This window comes from Falco peregrinus, chromosome 10, assembly GCF_023634155.1.
Source record: "Falco peregrinus isolate bFalPer1 chromosome 10, bFalPer1.pri, whole genome shotgun sequence".
NCBI classification, from domain to species: domain Eukaryota; kingdom Metazoa; phylum Chordata; class Aves; order Falconiformes; family Falconidae; genus Falco; species Falco peregrinus.
The window spans coordinates 20,586,396-20,601,189 of record NC_073730.1 but is presented as its reverse complement, the minus strand read 5'-3'; the positions used below and the strand labels follow the sequence as shown (position 1 = coordinate 20,601,189).

The following is a 14,794-nucleotide window of genomic DNA, read 5'->3' as shown; positions in this document are numbered from 1 at the left end:
GTCATAGCAAACAGGGGAACCTTTCTCCATTCTTTCCTCCTTTTTCCAACAGACCTTGGCATTTGCTTTCAAGCCCAGTTGTTCAGTTTTTGTTAGCAAACTCTTTTACTACATTCTTTTGCCCAGACATTGATACATAAATAACTTCATAGTTACATGATTAGCTTAATTTTTTCTTCATTTCAGAAATAAACTCATTTTCATATCTTTCTTCTAATTTAGGCGGTGTAAATGTCATCTACTCATATATTATCCCCATTTCAAAGTACACCCTTAAACCTCACTTAGAGGCTTGAACTTTTACTTTCAGTATGCATGTTTTGAAAATAAAAACTCATAAAAGGACTACAATATCTATTATTAACTTCCAAGTTTCAGTACTTTCAACATGTCTTCCTACCCCTATTGGGAGTCTAAGCAAATGTTCTCAGTTTCCCTTGACACAGTAATGAGGAATTCTCCCTATGTGTCCTCTCTTCTCCATGATTTGAAAATTAAAGCTCTGTCTTTAGCTATAAGATGTGTAGCATATCTTTCTGAAAGATAAGTTCATATCAGATTCAAGCTACCCAGCTGTTTCAGGGCTCTGCTTCTATGTCAGGTGTTTGGATTTCAAGAGGTTGGAAGCAGACTTACATATCAAAATTCATAGTAATTGTATCTTTTAGTGATACTCATAGCAGAGGTATTATTCTTTATTTTTCAGTCTGAGGGGGGGTTTTTTGGTTTTATTGGGGAATGTGTTAAAATTCTTATTTCAAAATCACTCAAAAATAGATTACTTACAACACAAAAAATAGAGGAACAGTTAATTTTTAAAGCTGGAAATGAAACAATTACTCCTATAGAGCTCATGAGCATCCTTACTGAAATATGTTTATGTTCTGCTTTCTCTCAATGAAATATCTTACATTTACTAGATAGTTTTCTAGTGGTTGCATGTTCTGCTGTGATGTAAATTAAGTATGAGATGTTGTAAGCTAAGCTGTGTAGGTATTGTCACTCTGAGCAAAGGAGCTGCTAGTGCCTTCATGAAAAGATTCGTAGGTGATGAGAGATAACTCTCTCAAAGTCACCAAGAACCAAGCAGGTTTTTTATTTAGCATATCTTTTTCACTTTGTACCTTCTGTGTCAGCTGTGACCGACACAAGTCCTCCCACTTTCATCAAGGCAGCTAAAGGATTAGATTGTATGCTGTGCAACATAGCTTCTTATTCAAGTAAATGAAAAATATATTGGAATGTCTTCTGGTTAATTGGTTGGAAGAAGCTGAGGTCCTTGCACTCGGATCCTTTGGAAAATTGCAGCTACATGATTTTTGTGCACTCATGGCTCTGAAATTGTCAAGTTGGCATTGAAATATATAACATGAGGAGTGAGAGAATGTACCAGTTCTCATGACAACAGGACTTCCCATCACTCTTTCTTAATAGTTATTCCTGTCTTACTTTATGAAGTAAATATACCATAAATAAGGATTTTCTAGCCATATACTATTTAAAAATTATATGGGGGGACTTAGGAGATCAGAGAATCTCTTGCTGGTGTATAAGGGTGGGGGAAATGTAAAAATATTTTCTTGATTGTCTTAATATTTCTGCTTCTGGAATTTTCTGTATCCATATAATAATCCCAGTCTACTCCTCCAGCTGGGACCTCTGCAAAGAAGTACAGGGGGGCACCAAGGCTGGATGGGACAGCATGAGAAATGCATGCTTTGCACAAGGTCTTCTGTGTATTCTTTCTCTTCTGTCTCTCTGTCCTTACAGAAGGAAGTACAGTGATGTCTTTATACAGAAGTGAAAATTCCCCAAAGACTGAATTTTGTCTGTAGCATCAAAGAAGAAATTTGTGTTGGGCTGGCTTCAGATATAAACACAATAGGCCCACCTGCACGATTTGGCTCCAGACTGGGATTAAGGCCTTTAACTCTGTTGACCATGTGTTGTCTCAAGCTCTCCTAAGTCCCTAGCCTTTCTGTCTCCCCTTTCTTCTGTTGATGTCTTTTCTCAGAAGCTGGGGGGGATGTAAATGAGTGAATACATGCTGTTGCAGAGGAGAAACAAGAAAGTGGGGCTAGAGAGAAAGCCTGTGCTTTTCAGAAGGGGAGAGAAGTGGAGGAAATAACTGTATGTTTTGAGGGGCTTGAGATAGACATCTTCTACTGGTAAAGTGAAAAACTTAGGTGAGAGACCTCTTCATATATAGCCCCCAAAGCCCCTTGCATTTTCCTAGGACACCTTTAACCAATTTGACCCAATCACAACATATGCACATAGTGATCTTTCTAGGATCACAGCATCTCAAAAATTCCATTGGTCCTACCATGCCAACACCACCCACATGAATTTTTGGCTACATCACTGTGGAAAAACTTGAACTGTGGACTTCTCTGTCGCATGCAAGTAGGCCAAAACATGCCATCTCATAAAAATCCAACTATAGAGACTGTTAACATTCTGTGGGTTATGGCTCTGGCCTGGGAAACTTATGACCTAGGTTCAGCCTTATGTTCTGCCAAATGCAGTGTGAAAACTCTGGTCAGAATGGAGCATACCCAGCAGACTACCCTGAGCCTCAAATAAAACACTTTAATACTCTTGCTTTTGCAAATCTTTGTAAGGCTTTTTATGAGCTCAAAGCTAGGGCAACAAGTTTCAAAACCACAATGTTGCTGCAAAAAGGATTTTCTATCTTCCTATCAGTTCCAATTATGTGGTTTCTCAAAACGTATTTTCCTTCTCAGAAGCCATGTTAGTGGCTAAACACATGGAAACTAAGGTTCTCAAACAGCCATTTCTATCTGAAAAATTCAGATAGAATATCTGATATTCATTTCAGAATATCAGATTCATTTGCAGCAATTCCCACTTGATTCTAAATATCTCCTGCTGAATAAATAAGGAAAGGAGGTATCTTGCATGCCGAAAGCTTTTCTGTATCTCCTTATTTACAGGGATATGGAATCAGTGTAACGTTTGCCTTTAAGAAATTAAAGAATTGCTATTAACAAATAAAAACTTAAGCTAGAAGATTTACATGTTGCCTTGATTTTTCTCATTTTTGTAAGAAGGGATTCTTAGGACTCATTCTGTGAGTGTAAATTTCACTGTTAAGTGCAGCTGAGAGCACATTATGAGGTTTCCCAGGGTATTTTGCTCTCCTTACCTGATTCCACTGGGTCTTTTGAATCCATGCATTGCATTCATAGCTTCTAAAAATCCTTTCTTTAAAAGTTTGTTTGGGGATTTCTTTTTCTTTTAATATACTAAAGTTTTGTAGTGCTTTTTTTGTTTTGTTTTATTTTTTAATTACTGTTGTCAGTGTGTACAATCAGTGAACAAAAAGCCCTATCAATTTCTCCTCTTTATTTGCAATTTGATTCTGAGATGGTTGTTCCCAAAGCTGCTCTGAACTTTGTCCCTTAAGACAAACAAAATTTTCTCTTCAGCTATGGAAAAGAGTACTGCTCTCTTATCCAAAATGAAACATTCCCAGAAGAAATACTGCCTTGTATTGAGAACACTGCATTTTATCATCTTGAGAGACAGGCATCCAGGCTGTCTTACAGCTTCTATTCTAAGATGAGCTTTAGGACTTAGTCACAGGGCTGGGTTTCCTATTGTCCTAAACTCAACATACTCCTCCACATGAGTCCAATATAGGTGTAAAAGGCTACTATATCAGAATGGTTGAAACATATTGGTCTGAATATAAGGTGCAGTTATAAAAGACTGGGGTGGAGGGGCGAGGGGGTGGAAGCCTACTTGCTATAAATCAGGACTGAACATGTGACCTACAACCATCTTCTATTCCATACTTCCTCCACCACCACCCCAGCAGCACTGAGTTTTAGGTGGGAGGAGGTAGGAAAATAAAACTGAGTCTTGCACTCAGGACACCAGGTCTAATGCTGCTTTGCTGGGGATCAACATGCCAGGCAAGTGATCAGCAAAGCAGGTAGGCTTCTGCGCTTCCTGTGGGGCAGACTTGGTATGGGCAGGGTGACAAATAGATATTTTTTTTATTTTTTTAATTTAATTTATTTAATTAATTTTTAAAAATATTTAAAAATAAATAAATATTTAAAATAATGCTTACCTTCAGTAATAGAAATTCTTTCTCCATCTGCTTTTCAAATTGAAGGAGATTTCCCCTGATTTCCAACTAACGCAAAGGGTGCAGGCAGTACAGGGGAAGGTGTAACTTTTAAGGGGAAAGGTTGTACCCATTTTCTGGAAGAAGGAGCACAATAAAATCATTGTGTTCTATTCCTTAAAGTCCTGTTCACGTGTGTGGTGTATCTACAGTAGAACAACGTAGGCATAATTTTAGCAAATTCTAAAGCTGTTACGTTTAAGCTGCAGACATATACATCTCAATCACTGTAACTTTCAGTGAAATGGACTAAGCTTTCCTCTGTTGTATGAACACATAAAAAACATTGTGCCTTTCCTTTGTTATTAAATCTTGCCTAAAACTGTAAAATAATACACTGAAGTAAGTTACATGTATTATTGAATTGTTAAAAAAAAAGAAATAAAAATCAGCGTAAAAGAAACTGTCCTCTATGAACTTCTAAGTTTAATGCTGATATGACTCTCATGTGATACATGCAAGGTAAAGATATATTAAAAAAATCAGCTCCTCTTCTGTGCTGCTTTAAAAACATAATTTTAAAATAACTACAGCCTTTAATCCATGAGGAAATTTCTTTCTACATTGATACTGGTTTATGCATTTATACTTTTAATTAAACTATTACATACTGAAGTATTAAAGAAAATTGTTGAACCCAACCCTTTCTTTTCTTCCCCACACTTTGAAAATAAATGATTTCTAAATAAGTGACCATTGCCAGCCTGAGCCAGAGGGCAGCATTCACCACCTTATGGTACACTGCAATTCCTGATGAATCTCAGCTACTTTTAAACTCCTCTCTTTCTGTACAATACCAATAAATGTATTACAAAAATAATTGCCTCATACAGTGTATTGTAGAATTTTTAAAGTGAATAAATGACATTGCCATTAGCGTTCAGTTATAAATACATTTGAATTTAAAACTGAACATATGCTACTTCTCTCCTTGAAAGTAGTAGCTTTTGCTTTCAAAAACCATGCCACAGACTCAAGCATGCCATAATAATAATACTTAGTGTCAAGGATGTAAAAGCTCTTTAAAGAAGACAGTATCAATATCTTAATTTGATCCATTAGATAGATATTAAAGAAGTTTCCTGCTTGAAGACTGCACAGTGATCAAAACTGATACAAGAATACAGGTCATGTATCTTAGCGGTGAGGTTGATTTAGTTTCTCATTTACTACTCTGGGTATCAATTCCAAGCTTTTATTCATATGTTTGGGTTTTGCAGCAAAGCTGTTATTCTCTTTTTTTCTCTCCTTCGATAATATTAAAGATCTTCTGTCTCAGCTTAGAATCGAATTCTTGTAACCAATTTAGGCTGGAGAATTCCTTAAGTGCTCCACTATTAATAACTCCAGTTTCACGCTCCCCTCCCCCATAACCCTTACGTAATTATTTCTTCCAATAAAATATTTTTTTATCAGATCAGAAATGTATGAAAGAATAGAGCACACTTCTTGGCTCCCAGACACATGCAAATCACTTATTATTTAAGACAGAACTACAGATAAGATAAACATGTTTAAAAAAAATAATAAAAGTGAGTAATGAAACACTTGTCTGCTTCATTTGGCAAAGAATAAGTCTGGCACTGTTATCAAATACTAGAAGCAAGTAGAGGAGAATGTAAGAGAGGGAGATGCATGGAAGGATTATGTAGGAACGGGAATACTGTGTTCTCACTTAACCCTGTGGAACAATTAGCTTAACCACAAAGCCAAATCCTGAAGTAACTTCACGGAATCCAGTGAAAATTTGCTTGATTGCATTGGCTGGGAATCTAAGGTTCTCTGTGTTGATTTCAAAAGAACATCTCCAGATTTGAATGAGGATAGCTGAAAGTAGGGCTTGACCAGGATTTCACAGATGGTAATGAGAGTAGTTTCACTGTGTTTTGTTTCATGACAAGTGATGAGGGAGTTTTGAACCTGCACAGGCTAAGATCATTAGGAAGGCAGCCTTCCACTGAATAACCTTAATTTTCATGATCAATACAGGCAGGTGGCAACAATGCTCTCTTCAGATAACTAGCTGTTGAAGATTAAGATTTGATTGTTTTAGTTTGGGTTTTGTGGGTTTTTTCTATTTGTTGTTGTGTTGGTTTGGGTTTTTTTTTTTATTAATCTTCTCCTAGTGCTACGTGGGATTTAGCAGTCTCTTACCTGCTCTCAGCCACAAAACTGAGCTCCTGAAATCATTCAGCCACCTTTTTCTTCCTCCCTCCCTCTCTCTCTGTCTGCAGCGCTATTCTCGCACTCCTCAAGGTTCACTAACCAAGAAAGAAAAGCCTCCCACATTCTTCCTTTTGCTAAATAAATACAGATTCATTTCTGGCCAAGGATGTGAATTGAATTTACCATGTTTTGCCTTTTTTTTAATGGTTGTAATGTTTGTATTTTAAATCCACTAATATTTTGTGCTTTTTCGGTTTTGTGCTTCCTGCAGGTGACAGCACTCCAGGGTTATCACTTCAGATGAAGCTGGGCACAATGAGACCTAATCTTGGGTAAGAGACCCATAAGGGACTGGAGGGCATACTGCAGCAGACTTAATTTGGCTTCTTCATCACTGTTTCCTTTTATGATTTCCTACAAGCATTTCTCATCAAGTTGAGATGAAGGTAGGTCCCTCTAAATTTCACATGTGCATTTTTCATCTAAATGAATTAACTCTTATCTTTGGCAATTTTTACCACTGTTATTCAATGCAATGCTGCCTGTCAACCCTCTGAGCCTGCAAACTAGCTCAGGACCCGGGCTCAGATCCCAACATTGCAGCATGACATGATGCCACTTAAGCACTTAATTATACATAAGCAGACAACGATCCACATTGTACCCTTTACAAAAGAGCCACAAGGAAAAATAAAGTCCCACTGCCTTGCCAGCCAAAGGGATGTTTGCCAGCACCAGGTGGTTGGAAGCATGAGGCAAGTGAGGGGGTGACTTCTGGCAATGCTTGTGCAGCCACAGTGACAATTGGGGGGGGGGGGGGGGGGGGAAATGCTTCTTTTGAGAGAAAGGCCAGTAGCATTTGGTGTTTGGTGTCAAGGGGCTGAAAAGGGTGACACATGAGGCTGAAAAGCCTTGCAGGGGCTCCTAATGAACCATTTTCTGTGCTCCCCCTCCTACTTGGATGATTGTACTTAGCTGGCTACTGTGCTCTTGTGTCCAGGTTTTGCCAAGTGGTTATCTTCCTGCTTGCATCTGTTTATTCTGTATTCATCTCTCTGTCTGGAAGGGTGCAACCGAATATCAATGTAGCTATTGGGGTTTTTCTGTCTGATTGAGCTAATCTCTCCTGGAGTTCTACCAGTGGTCTAATTTAGTTACCTGATTTCAAATACAGTTCTAGTAGGAAATGCAGAGGAACATGAACATGAAATTCATCTATATACATAAACATATACTTGTTTTACATCTTCTGTGATATTTATACACAGGTCCTCTTTTCTAGTAACAATGGACAATCTCTAGTTCATTGGGCAGGGACAACTGGGCAGCAAGTGAGTTTAGTGTTAAGTGTAGACCTTGCAGACTTTCTGAAGTGTAATAGCTTCATGTAAGCTACAGTAGTACTCACTTTCTTTTGAATACTAATAACGTCATGCTGTAAGCTCATTTTTTGTGCTCTCCTAATAGAAGAAAACCTGTCTTTATATACTTTTATTTGGAGAATCAAAGTATCTTATAGAAATTAATTTTGTGCTAGTTAGATAAATGGTGTAGCTGAAAATGAATTGTTAGAATGTTTGGAGTGGTTGAAAATCTATATTCTGCATAGCCACTGCCTAGTTTAGAAGGTTGAGGTATTGTGATTTGCACTTCTATGTCTGTGGTTCAAATTTATAGGAGAATAACAGCAACACATTTGATGGAATATCTGTAGTGAGACTCTGAAGCCATGCTGCAAGGTGTTTAAGGCAGTAGTAGACAAGTGTCACTTTAAAAAAGGAAGATAAATGATCAGTGAGGTTACTCCTTTCCAATATATTGTTGAGCTTTTGTCACATAACCAACATCTTTAACTATGGAACAAAATATTATTTGAAACAAGTATTTATTTTCAGGAAAATGTGTTTGTATTGCATGAAAGCTAGATATGCAAATGGAGTATGTGCTTATAAATTCTTGTGGTCGTTGAATAAATTTTACCTAATTCTTTTCTTTTTTAAAAAAAAGTATAACAAAGAGAGAGATTTTAAGCAGATGGCTGGGATCCAAAGGATAGGTAATGCAGGCTTCAACAGCATTTATAATAGTTCACTTCTCTAAGTGAAATATGTTCTCTATTTAGAAAAAGAATGAGAATATGAAAGATGTAGTGTCAGTGATTCTTCAGATTTTCATTCTATTGATCAGAGTATAAGAAAAAGTCTTTCCATACACCTAGCTCTTTTTTTCAAATTCCCAGTCTCAGTACTTTGTGTGCTCCATGGAGAGGCTGTATACAATTATGCCTTGCTAGTAAAACAAGATAAAATAATATAATCCCATTGCATTGTCACTGAGATAAAGCGTATGATAACTTATTGTTTTAGTTGATCAGCAGGGTGGCCTAGTACAATGAATTCCCTTCTCCTGGCTTTGGCTTATCTTCTGATTTTTGAGAGACACAACAAAGAAAAATAATAATAGCAGTAGTCTTTTTGCTTTCACCTCTTGTGAATATTACAATAGTGGAGTCTAATGACAGAAAGGACAATGATTATATATAATACTACCTGAACATCAATGGCATCCCATGCTGCAGCATGACTGTATTGAAATGTTGGACTTATGTAATAATAATTGTACAGGATAATAAAACCACATTTAATATGCATTCACCTCTAGCTTGGTTATAATTGGTACTGTACCTAAAGGTCTCCCTTCCTAAATCAGGCCTTCTCTAAGTACTAAACACAAATACTGTAAGTTTCTTCCCTAACAACTCAGTTTCAATATTTTTGTTTTTCTGAATGTGCCATTCTGGACAATACCTGTCAGTTACTGCAAACATTTCCACAAAAGGAACAAAGGTTCTGGATCTCATCTAGAAAAAATTATCTATCCAAGGAGAGCAGTCAAATCCACAAAATATTATTTTCTCAGAAATAAATAATAGGCAGCTTCTGCACTTCATATATTTGATTTGTTAAGAGCGGTTTTCTCCTCTCTTGATTTGAGCAATCAGAAAGCAAACAGAGCATCTCCTGCATCTTATCTTGCTCTGCATGAAAACACTTCCCTGCTACCAGCCAGGGGTTTAGCTCAGGTCATAGTGGTTAATTTTTGAAGAAACCCCTTGTTAAAATATTCTCAGCACATAACTGATAATAGGGTATTAAGAGAGATGATGCGGTCTGTTCTCCATACACTCTTTTTCCCTGAGGTGTTGTGAAAGAAATGTGAATTTCACAGGTGCAAAACGTATTCACCCACCTCTGCCTTGCACCCCAGAGGCAGAGTACTGCACAAATCACTGTGCAAAACCCCTCAGAGCCATGCTCAGGAGGCTGAGTGCCTGTGCTGCAGTCTCAGACAAGGGCTTTGCATCTTTCTTAGCAATTCAAATTAAACACTCTAAATTTTGTGGTGAATATCACAAGATGGGATCATTCAGAGAACTTGCATCGCACATCATAGTGATGGCCTTTAAAGCGTTCACAGTACCAGCTTCTTCCCCTCCTCCCATCCTTCAGTAAAGCAGCGTAGCGGGACTGCCACTAGGAAAGGCTTTAACGATCAGCCTCACTGCAGTTCTTTAGGAGGGGATCTTGTGCCCTTCTGAGGTCACTGAGAAGCAGCAAAAGCTATATTCCTGAGCCTATAATAGATGCAAATTGTGCAGATGAAGGAGAGGAAGCTCTAACAGCCGTTGAATGCAATCTGTGAACACTACTGTTTCATTTATAGTGATGCTACCCAGGCATTTGCACTTAAAAGGAACAATAAAGAGTTGTCAGAACAATCGCAACTGCGGCAAAGACGTTTTGAGCCATGTGAAATGTTGCCTGCAAAAGATCTGCTTTTTCCTTTATTTTTTGTTATTACTGAAGGCTGTACTAGTTCTCCTTGTTTTATGACACCAAATGGTTCATTTGCCTTCAAAGACTCAAGATGCAAAGAGGGAGTGAAACAAATTAAGTCAAAACTGCAATGACTGGTAAAAACTGCACAAAATATGTCACAGCTTTTCTTTATTTCTTTATTTAGTTTTGAAGTAGCTTTGCTATGCAATGAGGTAGTTGATTCACTAACTTGCCAGCCAACCTCTAGCAAACAGCAGTAGAGTTGCTGTAAAGTTTCCATGTTATTCTTGCTTACAGGACAAAGGGCCAGTCCTCAAATGATGCAACCTTTGTAGGTATGCATCTACCATGTTGAGGATCTGACCTGCTGTTGCTTTTTAGTCTCGATCTGGAGAGGGGGTTTGGCACAGGTGAGAAACTGCACACTAAAAATTTTTAATAAAAACATCTAGTGGCTGTCAACCAACAGTTACTGATTAACAAAGAATAACTGGTTTGCATTTAGTGTCCTGTTAAAAGCACAATAAGCTGTGATTGTGAACATGATTATCTGTGAACGTTGCTACTTACCAACTGCAAATGTGAAAGCTATGAGGGCCTAGGAAAAACAAGGAAACATGTTGTTGTACCACAACAGATGCATTCAAAGTCCCTAATACTACTGAATAAGAGTAAATAGCTGTTGAAGGGGAATGTGGATACTAAAAAGAAGTATGTTCAGTTTATACAAAAAAAACCAAAAAATGTTAAAAAAAAAGTTGAAGTAAAGCTGTGTGAATGTTAGGGTAAGATTGGCTTTGTAACTACAGCAGAATAAAATGTATTATAGGACCTGTTGTCATTCTGGATCTTCTAGACTTCCTCTGGGATACTATTACCTGATTTTTATTAATATAATTCATTTGAATTACATTAGTGTTCAGAGGCCCTGGTTGAGACTCAGTCATAGTCATCTAGTTGTACTCCAAAGATCTCACAGTTTAAATATACAACATAGACAATGAGCAGGTAAATGCCCCACAGCTGAAGAGAATTCAAATTGCTTAAGACCTTGTCATGTAATAATGTTGGTTGGTTTGGTTTTTTACATCCCTCAGTAAAATGAGTGATCTGCAAAATGAGAACATGCTGTTCTCATCTTTCAAAAAAGTTATAGCATAACTAATGATAGTAAAATGCTCTAAGAGCCTTCTAATTGATATATTAGAAGTTCAAAGTGATGAAGTTTTTCATACAATATGGATTTGAACTGTGTGAGTCTTTTGAATCAGTAGCTTTTAGTGAAGTTTGTATTTCCCAGGGAAAAAGGGGGGGGGGGGGGGGGGGCGGGGGCGGGGGGGCAGCGGGCAGCAACAGTGTTTAATAGTTCTGTCTGTATGTGTGTCTGTACATTTGAGTGAACAAGAGATCAACAGGGCAAAACGTACTATAAATGCTGTAAAGTCTCATACAATTTTGTCAAGCTGTAAACCCAAATGAACTTGCAAAGTCATGCACTAGTTCAATTTTGGAAGGGAAAACCTGGCTTTTAAGCCAACTAAATCAATCCCTAGTTCAAATTAAATTTGGAGTATCCTGTGAAGCTCCAATACACAGCTCCAATAACAATCAGCACTTAAGGTACAGGCAAATAATGTTTCATTTAAAAGAAACTGAATGAGGATTACTGACAGAGAAAGTTTTTGATGCTGTTTTGTCATTAAAGACAAATTATAGCATTATTGTCTTAATCCCATATGTCTCAATCATCTCTCACTCCTCCTGTCTCTCTTTAATGTACAAAAAGCCCTGTGCATGGATGGTCTTGTGTCTTCATCTCATTAAAACCTTGCCATGCAAATGTATTGTAAGTGTTGCCTGAAGACTTCTGTCTCATGCAAAATTTAGCTTAAACTGTACTGGCATCAAATAATTTGTTATGCACAAACCTTCTGTTTGGTTTGCTGACATTCCTCCTTAGCTGGCTCTCATGGTGATTCATTATCTTGTGATATAGATTTCCAAGTATCATCTTTGTATTGATTTTTATATCTTTAATAACCACTCCACAGAAGATGGCTCCACTTGGTGTCATTGATCGCATCAAAAATTCAAGGCTTACAGAAATACTAGAGGGCTAATTGGTAGCAGAACATTTCAGACTTAATCTTAATGCAGTCTTAATCTTCTGCACTAACCTTACTTGAAGATTTCCTTATTGAGGCTAAAGGGAAACTAGTGAATAACTGGAAATTACCTGGTAAGAGCAGGTAAGACCATGAGGACTGTAAATGTGGAAAACAGAGATAACAAACATTAGATCTGAAAAACAACTTTCTTTTGTCTCTCCCCTTCCACCCAAGTATTCTCCTTAAAAAAAAGGCAGTACATAATTTTCCTGTTAACTCTGTGGAAAAATGTATGTTCACTGCATTACATACTGTACAGTGGGCCAAATGGAACTGAGTTCCTGACTTGATTTAAAGGAAACTAGTAGGTCTGACAAGTTCAAAAACATGTGTTGTAGGTCACTCTTTTCAAAAAGAAGTGATCAAGATAGGTAATTTTCATCTTTAATTTCCTATGTAAAAGTTAAGGGCTCTATTTATAAGCTTAAGGCCTCAGACAGTCACATCTTGGCTAGGTTTTAATTTAGAAATTTGAAAATGTGGGCCAGAACAGCAATCTGGGAGTCCTTCAGTCTCTTTAATTTGCTCTAATGTGTTGTTTAAAGCTTCTACCTCTTGTTATGTTTTTCAGCAACATGATCTGTCAACGACAAGGAGGTGATATGTGTGTCTATATTTTTTCATGACTGCATTTGTGACACTTTTTCACCAAGTTATTTTCCAGGATTTTGAACTGCTGAGTTATATTCTAAAACTTCAAAACAACTGAAAATAAACCACACTGAGATACAAGGGATGGTTTTTTTTAGAAAATCCAGTGATAGACGAAGAATATGTAGAGACAGCAGCATGTTAAAATCAGGAAAGATAATTTCTCAAAAAAGCTGCCCTTGTAAATTGTTAAAAAACTGTTAAAAAAACTGTCTCCCAACAGCCACATGGTCTGTGGATTAAACATAGCAAGGCAGATTGTCCAGCTAGTACTAAGAGTATCAATCAAGGCTACTCAATCAGTTCTTGCCAGTAAAAGGCATTGAGACAGCACCAAGTCTGCTAGTTCAGTCAGGCACTGCGTGCCATCTGTGCAATGGGAACTGCTTGGTATGCTTCCTAAAAGATTAGAAGAACGGTTAGAAACATGGGATCTCCCATAGGAATGTGAAAGACATCATATGTCTGGGAACTTGATGAGAATAAAAATGGAATGTATTCATAGACTAGGTAGGAATAACCTTGGTCGCTTTTGACCTCTGTGGTAAGCAGACCTCTTTTTCCACTAGACCTTATCAAGTCTGTCAGCTTAGCACTAGTTACTTTATGAGCAACCTAAATTTGGAGCAGGCTGTAAGAAACTCACATTATTCTCACAAAGTCCAATCGAAAACACATTACACGGTTAATGCATCCATACACCCCTCATGCCTTTATTATGTTTGTGTTGTCACTCTCAGACCAATAGGAAATTATCCACATCAACCAAATCTTCTCAAATAGGAATCTAGCAGCTCTTTTCATTTCATATTTTTGTTGTGTTTGTCACTATAACCCAATGAAGGAACGTATTCATGGACTAAACCAATCAGTCAGGGAAAGACTATCACCATAAGACCAAACAGAGGGCCAGAAAATACAGGGTCAGTTATGCACCTCTTATTCACAGCAGGGAACAGTGACTCCCAGAATTTTTGTCCATCCCTGCAGAACAATTCCTATGAATAATTATATATGAATATATTCCTTAGCCATCAGCATGGTTGAGGGATTTATGGTTCTGCCCAGTGTCAATAGGTAGGTTATTTGATAAGGGACAGTGATACAGCTAGAATGTAGTCTAAATCTACTAACTTTCAGCCTCGTATTTTTCCTTCCTTTTAGTTTAGAATTGGTTTCCATTTAAAAATAAATAATAAAAAACCAGTGCACGTTCAGTGACATTTATTATGGGCATGGTATACAAGATATGCACACAGAATTGAAAGATGCAACATACTGACAAAAATTAGATGGCTGAATACTTGTACCTGAATACAAATATAAACACTGGGGAAACCTCTCCTCTTTGTCCCCCACAGCAACATAATACAAAAGACTCCTAAAAAAGTACCAGACCAAACATGATCCAGATGTCTATCGAATCTCTGCCTTTCTGTTGTCTTATGGCTTTTTCCATAATTTTTTTTTTCTAACTATGTTATTAATTTTTTAAGAATGGAGAGAAAGTGCACCAAAAAAGCTACTGGTGTTTCTAGTAAAAAGCAAATGCTGAACAGTAAAAGGTTAAGAGATCACTTGTTTGCTTTCATTTCTGCACAAAATGTTCTTACTCCATTCATTGTTTTGTTTTCAGGTTTTAGAAGAAAAGACCCATGGTCTCATGCCTTAGTTAAGTGTTATGAGAAAAAGGAAATAAACAAAGTATAACTTACAGATTTTAGCAAGTGTTGTTCTTCACATATATCCTTCACTTTGTCCACCTGCCAGTGTTCATAGTTCACGACATGTTGCTGTGAGGCCTGGTTGTG

General features: G+C 37.3%; 1 protein-coding gene across 1 annotated transcript in view; it reads left to right on the top strand.

Moving 5' to 3' along the window:
- Positions 1-14,794, top strand: part of ADGRL2 (adhesion G protein-coupled receptor L2) — a 394,136-nt gene that overhangs the window by 68,522 nt on the left and 310,820 nt on the right. Inside the window, exon 2 of the mRNA XM_055814914.1 lies at positions 6,597-6,771. The gene's annotated coding sequence lies outside the window, so the exon portion shown is untranslated. The remainder of the gene's footprint in view (positions 1-6,596; positions 6,772-14,794) is intronic.